Below are 15,172 nucleotides of genomic sequence, written 5' to 3'. Positions count from 1 at the left end.
TTAGGGTGGTTACACGACGACGGATATCTACCTCCGTTAGGCACCTATATATCCCATTGTACCTGTGTAATTGTTATACAAAGTTAATTACATTCCGTCAATGATTTATATTTCTAGTGATCGATATATGTAGCACTTCCTTTTCACATTAGGTACCTACCTGTATGAATGTTTCATTTAAGTTCATACCTACATACATAATCGTAATTAAAGGTGGATATAAAGGGAATATGCCCGTTACTGGAATTTAAATTCAAGCCAATACTGACGCTAGGTATAGTTCGTGTCCAAAAACTTAAAATTGATATTAGTAGTATAGGGGCCACCCGAGCCAGACAGTCACATGGCGCGTCAGAATTGCGCGAAAATAAAGCCGTCCAAGGGGCATCCCGACTTCATTTTTTATTTCTGATCTACAAAGTACAATAAAAATAAAAAGACCCGTGTGTCCTCAATTTTTATTTTCGAGTAAAATAAACCCAAAATAAGTTATGAAAAGCTGTGGTTTTAGTCCGAATTTGAAACGCTTTAGTCTAAAACGTCACAAACCTACAACCAATCACGTAGAAGTGAGCCGGCAACCCTGTGCGAGGGCGTGACGTTTGTCGGATTTGACTTTTTAAGAGGCATGTTGGACTGCATCTATACTTCATTCATTATAAGAAGGTAGTAGATGGCGCTGGGTTTGAAGATAAGCACACACAGGAAAAATATAAAACGGTACCAAATTATTTTAAAGTAGAAATATATAGCACTGCAAACACAAATCAATCTTTGACATTAACAGTTAATGACATTTCAATAGTTTAGATGCCAACAGAAACTACCAGCTTGCAAAATTCGCCACTCATTTTATGTTTCAGCGTAATACTGGCTTGTGTTTTAACCAATCACACTGAAGGTCAAATCTTCCCTATGTTTTTTACCGCTACCTTCTTAAAATGAATACAGTATAAAACGAAAGTGAACGACAAGTGGCAAGTGCCTGTGACAGATGACGCAAGTTACAAATGACATTCTCCTGCAATATTGCCAAGTCGTATCATCTGAATGGTTCTAGCAGCGATTGGTCGGGTTTTTTACGTCACAGAGCCCGCCACAATCAATTCGTTTTGAATAAACCCCTAATACCGCACATGTTCATTATTTTTTTGCTAATCAGCCACTATTTTTAAATAAACTTCTACTGTCCAAGAAATTGTTTTATTGTTTCAGGTATTTTTAAATTAGGACTACGGAATTCAACTATACTGTAAACCCCTATTAAATCGAAATCCACACAATGCAGATTTAATCGCCAGAAATAATAGTATGTAATTAAAAATTGCAATAGTAGCTGTAATTGTCTCTTTCTAGCATGAACGTGGGGCCATTGTATTTTATAGCAGATAATAGGGTTGAATGAGTAGGCTAAGTCGCTCTTTAACCATGGGGGTAGATAGTGATTACTTTAACAATAAAGGTAGATAAAGATATGCATTCTAATGACATCTGTAATTCAAATTTCAAAATGGGACGCGGAACACGATATAAAATGACGTTCAGAACATATGAAAATGCGAGAATTCTATGGAAACGACCGCGACAGCAAAACCTAAGTTTGCTATTAATGACGTCTAAATTCAGAATTGTCAGAAGCTTTACTTACAATGATTTATATAGTTTTTGCTATAAAATAAAGTTTTGTATTAGGTATACACGACGATAAAGGGAAACTAACTATTAAATTGTATTGTAAGTATGCAGCGAGTTAAAAAGATTGTGTTTAAAGTAGTATGTAGTGTTTGGGGTGCGATGTACTCTCGAGAGACATGATTGAAAAATGTCCCACAGTATCACCGAAAAGAATTAGTGCTGGGATACAGTATAATAAATCAATAAAATGGCAGTTCACTTCCCACCGCCGTAATCATAACTTTATTGAAACCTACATTATTTTTTATTTCCTACATCCAAATGATAAAGAGGTGGATGGGGAACTGTTGCATGTCATAAACACCGCTGTCACACAAGGGAAAAGAACACAAAGGGTAGAGTTACCATTACCACTATTTAACGCAGCATATAACGTGCCGATGAAATTCTTTTACAAAAAAGCCCATAATAAGTTATTTGCCAAAAAACTAATAAAAGAGGAAGAAAAATGAAATACCAAAATATAAATATCATATTCATAAATCTAACACTTTAAAGTTGACAACCCATTTGATATGCAAAAGGGGAACAACCCTTAAATTTAAATGATTATGCAGACATGGTAACAATCCGAGCATGTGTATTGATTTTTTGATTAGTTGTGCGACGCGTTCGTTAGAATGGGAAAAAACGGGACAGGGAGCAAATAAATCAACAGAAAGAAATCTTCTTGGCGTTTATAAAATCCATTAGGCGCACGCGCACTTAAAAACCGACATCTGAAATTCCACACCGCTGAAACTGAAACTTGAATATTATTTTAGAGCGGCTCGAACCGTCGAGGTTGAAGTATGGTACCGAGCTCTCATTAGTCCGTCTTTTTTACGCTCGCAACGTCCGGGCCGGACAAGTGCCGAAAGGTAATAATTTTTGGATCGTCTTCAAATGGACCATTTTTGAACGGTTAATTAAGTAAATGTAGTCAAAACCATGGCTGTGACAGATGGGACCGAGTGCTTTAAATTAGTGAGACGGACACAGGGTGTTTTTCTAATATTATGTGTTTGCCTTTGGGGGACCGCACGAGCCAACCCTCTTTCATGCGAACCTGCCAAGGAAGTTTTCCTTTCAAAGGGATTGGCCATATCCGGATTATTAGATCGTCCAAATCAGGGTAAGCTGCTTTTCTAAACATTTGCGCACGGGCGCGAGGACCTCCTTTCTGGAACTCAATTTAGTGTCTCATTTCCGAACCGGGCGTGCTAATTATTTCGGCAAACAATTAGCAATCGTCCCAAAATTTCACACGACTGTAAAATGTGTACAGTATTTGAATTTCAATTAACAGTATTTGAAGAGCAATAAACCACTCTGGAGAAAGCATAGGGCCAAACTAAGAATTTGAGTCAACCCACAATTTAAAAATAAATTGGACTTTTATATGTAATTAAAAGAATATTATCTACCTGAGCTTTTGTTAAAGTAAGCAATTTACTCACGCTTGATCGGTTATTGAAACTAATTGGCCCTCATATAATGCGAGCTCTATGTGGTACTGTACTGTAAAGTAATCTGTATATTATATACCTTATACCTTTTAGTTAAGCAATTCAATTCTATTAAACTTTTAATGGGATAACTTTGATGTGTTTTTTTATCACCACTAAACAAACGTTATTTGTTATAACATCTTTTTTTTTTATTTAAGAGACAATATTTGAGGAAAAAATTCTTTACTTATAATGTGGGTGGCAAAGGGCGTTTGTCAACACGATGTTTACACGGTGCTATCTCTATGTTCTAAGATAATTAATTTGGGCGAATTTATATATTATTATATGTGTAAGTGAAATGGATACAGAGTAGTCATTGAGTTTAAAACAATAACGCCATTGATAAGATTGATTTTTTCTTTTCATTCCATAAGCGCCGGCTTCTTGCTTTTGTTGATTTAGTATTGGGGGTTTTACCGAGGGATTAGTGTCCGAGTCAAAATGTTGCCATAAATTTTCACGAACCGCATTAAAGGCGGATCTGAATGTGTGGAGCAAAATAAAAAAACATTAACATTGAGGTTAATGAATAGTGAAATTGTTTATATTCAATTAAGTTATAAAGGAACATAATAAAACAAACAAGAAAATTAAATCATATACAAATGAATTCAACCAACACTAGGTACCCTTGCTCTGAAATCAAGTTTGAAATAAAAGCCAAAGTATACAAATCTGCCAACAAAACCAAGCTGCTTTTTTCAATCCACAGCGACCATGTGCGAATTCAAAAATCTCGTTTTTTGAAAGTCACTGTTGGAAAATGACCACGGCATCCGTGTGCTTATTTTGAATTTATGAATTTATAGACGTAAGTTGTTTTTCTATGACCACGGTAAAACATTGTACCATCGTAAGCTTAACTTAATTTCCGTTGAACTCTGAGAATTAAGGAATTTGCATTATTTTTGAATGTTAACCAATCGAATTACTCAAAAAATGTATATATACTTTAAAATCGAGCGCAATTGAAGATTTTTAAATAATTTTAAACATTTGAACTCTTTGAAGGAGTGGCCACAAATTATTGTACTCACACATGTCTATCATTTTCATATTTCCGCATTTCTAACATTTCCACACGGCTTTTCACATTCATCTTTCGCTAATTCCATACAATTTTGCACCATTTCGAACCTTTGCCCAAACATTTTATGATTTTTTCTTCACACTATGGATTAATTTACGTATATTCGGAGATATATACTTACTAAGTCTTATTGCCTTTAATGGTAAACCCTCTGGTACCCATTTAGACAATGGGTTTTGCAGTTTCCCTAATGAAAATGGCGAGTGAGACCCATTTTTCCAACTATTCTAAAAACACCGAATTAACCTTTTTTTAATGCGTTGTGGCTCCTAAACGAACGATAAAATCCACTAACTCCCCCCCCCCCCCCGCCCTCCCTAAAGATTGTAGAACATCAAACAGAGTTTAAAAAGTATCAACAGTTTAAAATTGGACCAATTTTTGAAATTGAAATTTTTTGATCGCTTGTAAAAATTTTTCTATTGGACCGATTTTGTTTTTTTTTATCGACGCAGAATTTTGTTTTCTTTAATTTACTACATAAGTGTGATTCATAAAATATGGACCGTTTTCGAGTTTTAAGCGAAAAACTGAAAAAATGACAAACATTTTGAGGTTTTTTGGCTGCCAAAAGTTGTGCCGGAAAAAATTTGTGTGTACTCTTCAAATACATGTTATTTGGACCCAAATGGACCATTTGAAACAATAAAATCTTTTACACCACCTTTTGCAGGTCAAAATTATCTGCATACTGGGCATCTAATTTTTTTCACAGGAAAAATTGCGCGTTTGTGATTGGTAGAAATTAAGACGAGGGAAATAGTCAACACAAAACAATCAATTAAGCTCAAAGAAAAACAGGCACTCAGGGTCGCGGATGGCCCACACACCACGCAAGAAGCGATCGACAGACTGGCTTTTCACGTACGCTAAAATACGGCAACATGCCTAAACAAACGACTACGTTTTAAACGTCCGCCCCCAAAGAAGCTTGACCGAAGGGTCTCGATTAACGTCTCTATCTTCTATTTAAAACAATTTGCCTTTCTCACTTCCGTTCCTTCTTCCTTAACAACATACTGCGCCTTCGAGAGAATTAACATCTGCTTACTTTGGCTTATCTTGAAGCGAATTAGTTAACGGAGCGATAAGGAAACTTTTTATCTACAACCTGAGAAAAGCATGAAATAAATTTTTATAAATACTACGCAAATAATTTCGAACTGAATAAGTCCGCATCGTACTTTGCACAACAATGCATATCTATAATTTTTCGTACTTTTATACCCTCTTTTTAACTATACATACAAAAACGGATAGTGAGAATACCACTCATTTTTGGGCGCCTTTATATGGTATGCCATCTTCTCCCTGGTTATCTTCCAGCTGCAGTGCATCCTCGAACTCTGCGCGAAATCTGATTTCTGCTTTTATATCATTTTCATGAAGATCTGTTTCTGTGTTGTCCTGCTACACAGCTGACATGTTTAATATATTAAGAGTACGATTGTGTGTGGGATTGACTGTGATCGCGCTAGAAGCAAAAATATAAAATAAATCCACACATTTCAAGGTTTTCTGGGTCCCCTGAAGTTAGTACAGTAACGCGAGTAAGTTTAGCGCATTTTCCATGCATTTATCGGTACTTACCAAAAGTCTATAGCTATATTTTATTTCACTAAAAGCATCTACGGTTAAGATTTCAAAGAAATATCCTGTGGAATATGCGCTATGTTTACCTTTTTTAGAAGCATCTTTCATACTAGACGCATCTATGGTTAAAATTTCAAAGAAATACCGTCATAAATATGGAATGCGCATGCGCACATCTAATGTTTACAATATGAGATATGTTAGCCTTTAACAGAAGCATCTGTGAATAAAATTTCAAAAAGATATCTCGATAAATAAGACATTGATATTGCGCATCCTGCGTATGCGCACAATCTGATATTACAATATGCGATACGTTTGCACTTGCATTTACTAAAAGCATCTTTGGTTAAAGTATCACCGAGAGTATCTCTATAAATATGAAAGTTGGCATTGCGAGATCTGATGTTTATTATATGCGATATGTTTGCCTTTACTAGAAGTGTCTGTGGTTAACATTTCTACAAAATATATCAATAAATAAGAAAGTTGATATTGTGCAGCTTACGCAAGCGCACATTAATCGTAAAGAGTCTTTCTTTTCCTCCATTAACCTACACTGTAGCGGTGAGAGCGCTACGGAGATCCCAATGGTGAGCCACGAATTTGAACCACCCTGTACATTAGACATAAATGATGCAAGACTCCAGTCAAAAGCTTTTTTTAATATCTGGTTTGAGCTAGGAAGCTGTTCTGTCAAGAATTTGGCACCTGGATTTTTTTGTTCTTCTAAGACGAAGATTTTCTTTGTCCGTTCTTTTCCTCGGCCTCATCCTGGGGTTAGTTCTTTTGCCTTACGATTTTCAACCTGCAATAATTTGTTGACTGGGTAATTTGAGAACGTTGCAACATCAAAAATGTCAAGACTAGTAAGACAAGGTCAGGGATTTGCACTTCATGTATTATTGCAAAAGGAACAACTCCAAAGAAGAAGTTATGGATAATGTTGCTAGGGCGTTTGTTAATATATCTTTACCAATAAATAGAAATAAAAAGAGAGGGCCACATTTCTAAACGAAAAAAAATTGGTAGCTTTAATGCAATGAACAATAAATGAGTTTTTCTAAACACAATGGCGATCCATTGTCTACACACATTTAAATACATAATTACTTCAAATTAAATGAGCTTTCAATGCATAGTCCATACTTAGTTACCACCAGTAACAATACGTTATGAAACTTAAAAAAAGGTACAGGTAAAAGGTACGGAGAATTATATAGAAATTTGCATTAATGGAAATTGCTTGAATTAATTAGCGACATTTATTACCCCTTAAACTTTACCGATAAATGGAGTTTATTGTTAGGTGGTGTGCTGTACCAGTCTTGCGAATAATGTGCACGGCGGATACCTTTTATGTGTACTTCTTGGATTGCCGTCCATTAAATGCGTTCTCAATGGCCTTTAGACGACTGCATAGCTTTTGGAAGTAGAGTTTCATTGTGGTAACCATGCACAGAGGTATTTTTCTCTATTCTTCTAACAATAAAAAATAGTAACGTTTATGCTCTTACTTGAACACGATGAGAATTTCGTGTATCTATATGCGATTTATCATGGAAATTAAAAACACAGCCAAACGATGAGAAAAACGTTACATATATCTTTGGTTTGGGTTTATTCATGAAAAACACACAACTTGGTTCGTTCACCCCGTAAATCAATCTCTTCGGGGACGTTAGAATGACTTTAATAGCAAATTTCTTATACATACTTAATCCCCCAAAAAAAAACCAACTCCTGTTTTTACACAATACACAAAATTCAATTAATTTGCATTCATCGATGAGTTGAAGCGTTATCCCATTGATAACTGATTGTCTCCTTTGAAAGCAGAAATTTGGAAAATTGGATAGTGGAACGCCTTTTTGTACAAAGCAATCGGACATTTTGTATCGCCAGGTAAAAAATATTTGGTTAGGTACTCGTTAAAAGTGAAACTAACAAGATGATTGACAAATTTGAATCCGGCACAACCGTGCTCCAAGTTCCTAGTTACCATTTAGTTTATTTATGGGAAAAATTACCATTGTTCCTCATTATGGAAAGCCGACAAAAGCGCGAATTAATTTCGTTTAAATTTTTTACGTAAATTAGGTGGACAACTTTGATTAATAAATTGGCTTCTTAATGTAACTTGCAACTTCAAATATAGCGCAACGAAACGTTCTGTACCTTGGACCCCAGCACTTTCGTGGTAACAATTTTTTTTTAATTAACAATGAAATTTTAAATAAAAAAGGGCGTACACCACTCTCAACATCCACCTTGACAGCCCGGCGAAGACTTTCGTTTTATACTATCTACAAATTTCCGCGCTTACGTTACGCAGGTTTGCACCGAAGTTGAAGTTAGAACTGAACTTAAATTAAAACCCTGTAAAGCGATTACATATCAAACCCATTCAAAACACAAAATGTAACATACTTCTGATTAATAAAAGGGTTATTTAGTAAACAAATACTAATACGGCAATGACTGAAACTGAAATCGACTCAAGCTTCAAATGGAAAAATCCTAAAAGGAAAACACGAGATAACACGATGGTTAAGGGAAAATGGCCGTACTTACGTATGCATCCACTATGAATTCAATTTATAGCCTCCACATTAGAGAAAAATGTATTTCTATCCAAAACTAATTCGAGGTCGCACCAAATTCGGTGAATGACCAGAAATAATACTTAAGAAATTTGCCAATTATACCATCTCTAAATAGCAGTGGTTCTCAATCAAAATATGTACTTTCTTTTTTCTTCTACGCTACTGTCTTATACTTACATTAAAAAATGCCTTTCTGCTCGGCCGATCAGGTGCAGGTAGATTTCATTCCGCCATTTTCTTCCAATATGGCGGAATTGGCTAATTCACGAACCGAAATATTTTTCAGTTGCAACTGGTCGAAATTGGTTCATAATTACGAAAGTTTTACGAGTGTTTCTTGGAAGTGATATAAACCTATAAATATACTGGTACCATTACAATAGATAGATAGATAGAAATCTACCCAAAAGTGGGCACACTTCAAGTAATAGAAATATCAACATTTACTCAAAATTTCCAATTTCAATAATCGCATGTGCCTTACTGTATTTTTCTCGGAAAATCTACTAGGAAGTGAAGCGTCTGAAGCATTCAAAAGAAAGCACATGTAAAACACATCATTCCTAACTTATCATGACGATTAAACTTGATTTATAAACCACACAAAGTGTACGGTTACTGACATTTGTGAAACTATAAACAGAAGTATCGATAATGCCATATAAATATTAAATATGCGACGCATGCCAATGTATATCAAGAGGCGTTGTTTGCATACAATCTTCAAATATCTGGTAGGAGGAAGATTGTTGAAATTGTTATCGTTGTTTGTGGTAGATAATTTTGCGTGACATCATTTGTATAGATAGACGTATAGAAACTGATATACTACTTATATACATCTGTTCTGGTAATAAATAATCTAAAAAATCATATTAAATTACCGTTTGAATAAACCGTTACCCATGGTTCTAGCCCGATAAATAAAGCTTCATTATGTCAAAAATGGTGATAAAAGTTTAATTTATTTTAGTACGATTTTTCAGATCACAAATGATTTTTCATGTTGTAATGTATTGATGGACGATTAGTATAAAAAAAACAGTAAAAGGTCATAAAACTGGTTAAACATTTTCATTTGGTATGCGCCGCGTCATTCCAAGTTAACTACCATAATTACACCAGAATGACTATTTACGTAAAATTCCTCTTTAAAGTCATAAAATGAAGCATAAGTTGGGTGCTATTTTCGTACCTACTGCAGATCGAACAGCCCACACATATAACCATTTATGTGTATTGTAACATGAACTACAAAGCTATCAATGGAATCTGGAATTACGATCGACAACCGGTTAAAACGCCATCTGCCGCAAGTAAGTACCCACCCCCTCCGGCGATTTTCAAAAATTTCTACTCCACGATTTTCTGATCGAAATATTCAAATAAACATTGATGTAAATAGTTGAAAAGGAAATAAGCAGACCGATAGGTTTTAATTTATCTGACTGTGTTTATACAAAGTTACGGGTAGTTTTTGTTAAATATTTACAAATCTTCCAGACAAGCACGAGTCAACATGAAGGGCAGATGTTTTTATATTTAGAAACGGAAATGCATGCTGGCAGAAAAAAGTTCACATTTTTTGTATTGTTACCTTTCTACAGGTAGTGTTGTATCGGACAATGCAAAGTACATACTTGAGTTCGAAGCCACAAAAGCAGACGTAAACGCCTCCGTTAATAACCCGCCCTTTGTCACAGGTTCTGGCGTCAAATTCAACGCTTTTCCCCTACACGTTTTTTTTTCCTGAATGAAAGCGGCCCCCGTCAGTAACCCGCATTCAATAATCGATTGGAGACCAATAAAAGTACCCAGGGCATTCATCAATCTCCTTGTGACACATTGAATTTTTGCCATTCGAACGCGTCTTCCCCTCTTGTATAGCACGAGAGCTTTTCTATACACTTCGTTGCTTAAAATTTCCTCCGGGTGCAACGACTTTAAATTAAATATGTGCTTATCTCGCGATAACAACATTTAGGTAATTTCAAAGTAGCACCGCCTCTTTCCACAATTCCTACGCGGAGACAAAACGAGACGAATTGAGTAATAGACACCTGATTTTAATTAAGATTTCAAATCCCTAATTAGTGCCGCAGCGGTCGTAAGATCGCAATCCGTCCCGAGTACGGTACGTCTGTGTCGTTTTCCACGCCGTTGCCGAGGGAGAAGTTTAATTAAAAGTGCATCTGCAGGTCACGGTAATTTCAACTACTTACTGGCGCGACTGGAAAATAGCTCACCTTAAACCTGTCCTAAAAATGAATTTAAATCCTGATAGAACACATTGTTCAAGGGGTTCTAATTGATTTTCGATCGTTTCATTCAATGTTCGTAAACGAGCGGTGGTTTTCGACCGAGTCCATGAATGTGCTATAATTTTGTACCTTAAAGCTGTATAATGTGCGTGGGGTAGGTGGGCGGCCGGCCTTTGTAGATACAAGAAGTTTTTGTGTAACAATTACATCATCCTTGTTTTAAAATCTTAGTTTGGTTCATAAAAATTACAACGCGTATCTCGTGATCGCGCATCAATTCTAGATTGACTGTTTATCTAAAATTTCGTTTTCATGTATAATGAACTCCTAGTAAATCTCCTATTCAACATATTTGCACACCCGTTAATGCCCAACAAAATTCGAATCCAACCAAAGGAATGGTATAACTGAAATTAAATTCAAATTCCCAACACACTGAAAAAATAAGCAAAGTTCATTGTATGGATTCGATTATTATCAAAAAATGCAATAGAAATCTGATTCGTGCAGTTGATTTTCACAGGTCGATTCCTTTAGGAATGTTATGATTACGTTTAATGAAAATCCTATACAAATTCCTAAAAATAATCAACCAATACTTGATACAAATCTAAAAATTTAAAGTAACTTACAGTTATGGATGAGCCAGGTGTTTTCTTCACGTTACGATTAATACTGTCCTGGCAACTTCAACTTAGAAATTTGGAAAATGGATCGCTCCGTGAAGGTACAGACGAACTTTTGGTACCGCCCTGGTAACTGCTTCTCGTCGAATACAAAATTCAGTATAATGTAGTCCGTTTTGATTGCAAACACAGGCAAACTTGCATCAGGTTCTCGAAAGCATGAACCGAGATCTTGTTTAGTCATGTGTTGAGCTCTGGGTCTTGAAAAGAAACTATCTTTTCGACCTTGAGGGGCACCGCTAGCGCCGCAATCTTCGATTAAAGGTACAGAAAATTGGTTTTTCAAAATAACTCTACGTTGATTTTACGAAAGAAGGGTTAAAATGAAAGTGAAAGCAGACAAAATTCCTCACATTTTTTTTGTAATGAACCTTTTTTTGCACTTCTAATATGTTCAGAGTTGCATTGGCGGAAATATGAATCTTTTTTATAAAACTCCGTCGCTTTCTCGTGTTTTTTCAACACGCACCTCCATACATTGTAAAACATTCCTACCTCTCTGTCACCCCAGCTATTAGAACTGACAACACGGGCGAACATCTTACCAGCCCATATTAAATCTAAACGTGCTTCGCTTATCGCCAGACCCACTTTAGTTCACTTTCTGTAGAAAGCGGTAACTTTCCCTATATTGAACAAATTCGAAAAAAATTTTACAATTGCAAAACGATCACCTGTTACGGGAAGTGACCTTAAATTTAGAAATTACTATTGAACATAATATATATATTTTGATATGTTTGAATTCTACAGACAATTTTACAATTGATATGTTATTTTTGGTAATTTATACGAGATGGGTAATGGACCAAAATCATTGGCTCTATATTACTACAAAGATCCATTTTGCCTAATTGCCCTAATTTATCGAATATGAAAGATGTGAAACAATTTTGAAAAAAAATCAAAAGTTGGCTTTATACCGTTAAGTCATTCTTTTCAAATAGGACCACAGTGGCCCGTCCGAGTATTTTGAAACACCCTGTATATATTTTTCAAATAACTTCTAAATCAAGCAAGGGTCGGCTATAGAATCCTCGCAATGTTACCACACTCGATTCAGCGCCGCCTTCAACTCCTACAACGATTGCGACACCAGACGCACCACTTTGCATCAAAGGATCGGCAGGGTATAAATACGGAAACCCAAAGACCAAGAAGTTGGGTAAGTCGTCTACTACCCTTCTACAAGCGACTGAGACTGATCGTTTGGCTCTAGTTCAACACTTCCCGTGTTTACGGTTATCCTCGACCGGCGTAGAACGGTGCCAACGCCTAATGGAGAACTATCCATTTTTTTGTTGTAAATTATGAAAATTTAAATAAAATGAAACAAAAATGGAAAAAATCATTAAAATACCTCCACAAATGAAAAAGTTGCAAGACTTTAAAATTGCGCATGAAAAAATAATTTCGGTCCGTCTGTGATGTCACTTCACCTATTCGCATACGATGCCTATTCGTTGGTTTAGTAAGTGTACGGTTGGTTATTGGAGCGCCGCATTGTTTCCACCGTAACGGGGGCCCTCAATTAGGTCAAATGACGTCACAGGTAGTACAGACCACTACTCTGTTGCTCACGGAATACGTGAACTTAAGTAACATATTTATCAGTCATGTATTGACGGATTTTAAAATTTTTTTACTAGTGTGTTTAATCTATATTTTAATGCCATTAGGTGAAATATTGTATTATCAACATCATGAAACCTGTGTATTGTATATATTGTATAATATCAAATATGTATTGTAATATAGGCTTCGTTGTCAATAAAGACTTAAACTGTTAATTGTTCTGTACTACTACTGTTCTTTGCTACATTATCATTATTATTATTATTATCATACCATTGTATATAGTACTAACAGTAGAACCGGTTGCTTCGATGTGACATTTGCTTGGTAGCTGCACTTTGCACGGACCGGCTATAGAATCCCCACTGAATTACGCCGTGCATATTTTTAACCTAGTTTTTAACTTTCTTGTTTTATTTCTTGGGAATGCTGCGAAATCCTTTGTCCGCAGCGCGAAGGTGTCTTGATGGAGATGATGGTTCGCTCTTGGCTTAATGCCTATGTTCGGGATCCACCCAGTGGTCGGTTTGGCATAATAAATGTACAACGCGCTCTACAAAAATGACGCCGGGTGCAGGTTTGGCAGCAACTACGGTGACGGTCGCTAACGAATGCTTCCTTGCCACCCACTATTTTCACACATAGTTACTGGTTCCTCGCTTGTAACTGTCGTCCTCATCTACACCTCATCTTACAAGGACCAATTCGACTAACTGCACGTTTTCGCAGTGAACACAAAATCTTTTAAACCTTAGACCATATACTCGTAGTACAGTTGTTCTGAATCTACCTCCGCTCAAATGCGAAAAAAACACTATTAAGATGAAACAGTTGGCGCTTTGTCATAAATATACCCAACAAAATATGTGCATACGTACGCCACGTGATGTATCTCTTGTTGGTCGGTTAGTGCACTGTTGTAACGTTTCGCAAACTAACGAAAACAGTGGCGGTTTAGCCATAAGTCACTGTCTAGAAAGTTGCTAGTGGACAGATGACAATCCAAAATTATCGATTTGCAAAATATCACCTCATTGATGGAGGAGAGGGGCACTTATCATAATGGCGTAGGAGTCAAAATTTTACAAATTCAAAAGAAATTTGAAAGAAACTCAACCTACATGTCACAAAAGATTATACCTTTGACTGGAGGATTATCGGATCCTATCATTCCAGCAGCAGCACTAGATTGGGGTGTAAAGTATTAAAATTTTAGCATTTTTATTATAAAGGGTGTCTCAATAAAGAGCGCAGGATATAAATTTAGTGCGATTTCAAGTAGTTGATGGCTGTTAATATACCCATTCGTGAATATTAAACATATTGTGAGATATTTGCTTCATAATTACGAATTAAGGACACGCATAATTTGCTCTTGCTCAAGATTCAGAGCTATCGGTAAAAAACTGGCAGAAAGTTTCACTTTTTGTGTTAACCTTCATGTTGCACATAATACATCAAGTTCCCACATTTTCATAAATTATTTATTTCTGCGTACGAAATACAACTTTATTACCCTATACTGCGTAAAACGTAAACGTTTTATGACTAAGCCTCATAAGATGGTAAAAGAAATGTAAATTTAAGGGCACTTACAGCGCATTAAACATAGTAATGTGTCTACGTAATTACCATAACGAATCAAATTATAGTTCTTAACTGCTAAAGGGGGGCGCCCTTACGAAGGCGTACATAATAAATTGTCACTCATCAAAGAAAATTACACAATAATAGATTTTTCGAGTTTCGTACCGTTAAAAAATTCAACCAATTAGTAAATCTTTTAATTACCCCAAGACGTTTTTGTTTTACATTTCTGGCGGCGCCTTAGGAGGCGAACGACTCGTGTAATGCGAAGAATTGGTAATTAAATTTAATTATCTCAAAGTATTGCTATTAATAAATAATCTTAAGTGGACCTCCAAAAAAAAAGGATGTTAGATCGGGTTGGTAGTAGTAATTAATACGAGATCTGCTAATATTGAAAAATGTGGGCAGATTCTTTTCAAGATTAGAAAGTTAAATTATGGGATCGTCTACCCTACACATATTTCATTCTCATTTTCTTTATTATAAATACTGTCATTATTTATAATCTTACATTATATTGTGGTGACTTGGTGACATTCAATGTAAATTTAACAAAGAGTGCGACGAGATGAGAATTTAATTT

The sequence above is a fragment of the Photinus pyralis genome, unplaced genomic scaffold (assembly GCF_008802855.1).
Source record: "Photinus pyralis isolate 1611_PpyrPB1 unplaced genomic scaffold, Ppyr1.3 Ppyr1.4_LG5, whole genome shotgun sequence".
In the NCBI taxonomy this organism is placed as follows: domain Eukaryota; kingdom Metazoa; phylum Arthropoda; class Insecta; order Coleoptera; family Lampyridae; genus Photinus; species Photinus pyralis.
Note: the sequence above shows the minus strand (reverse complement) of the source record.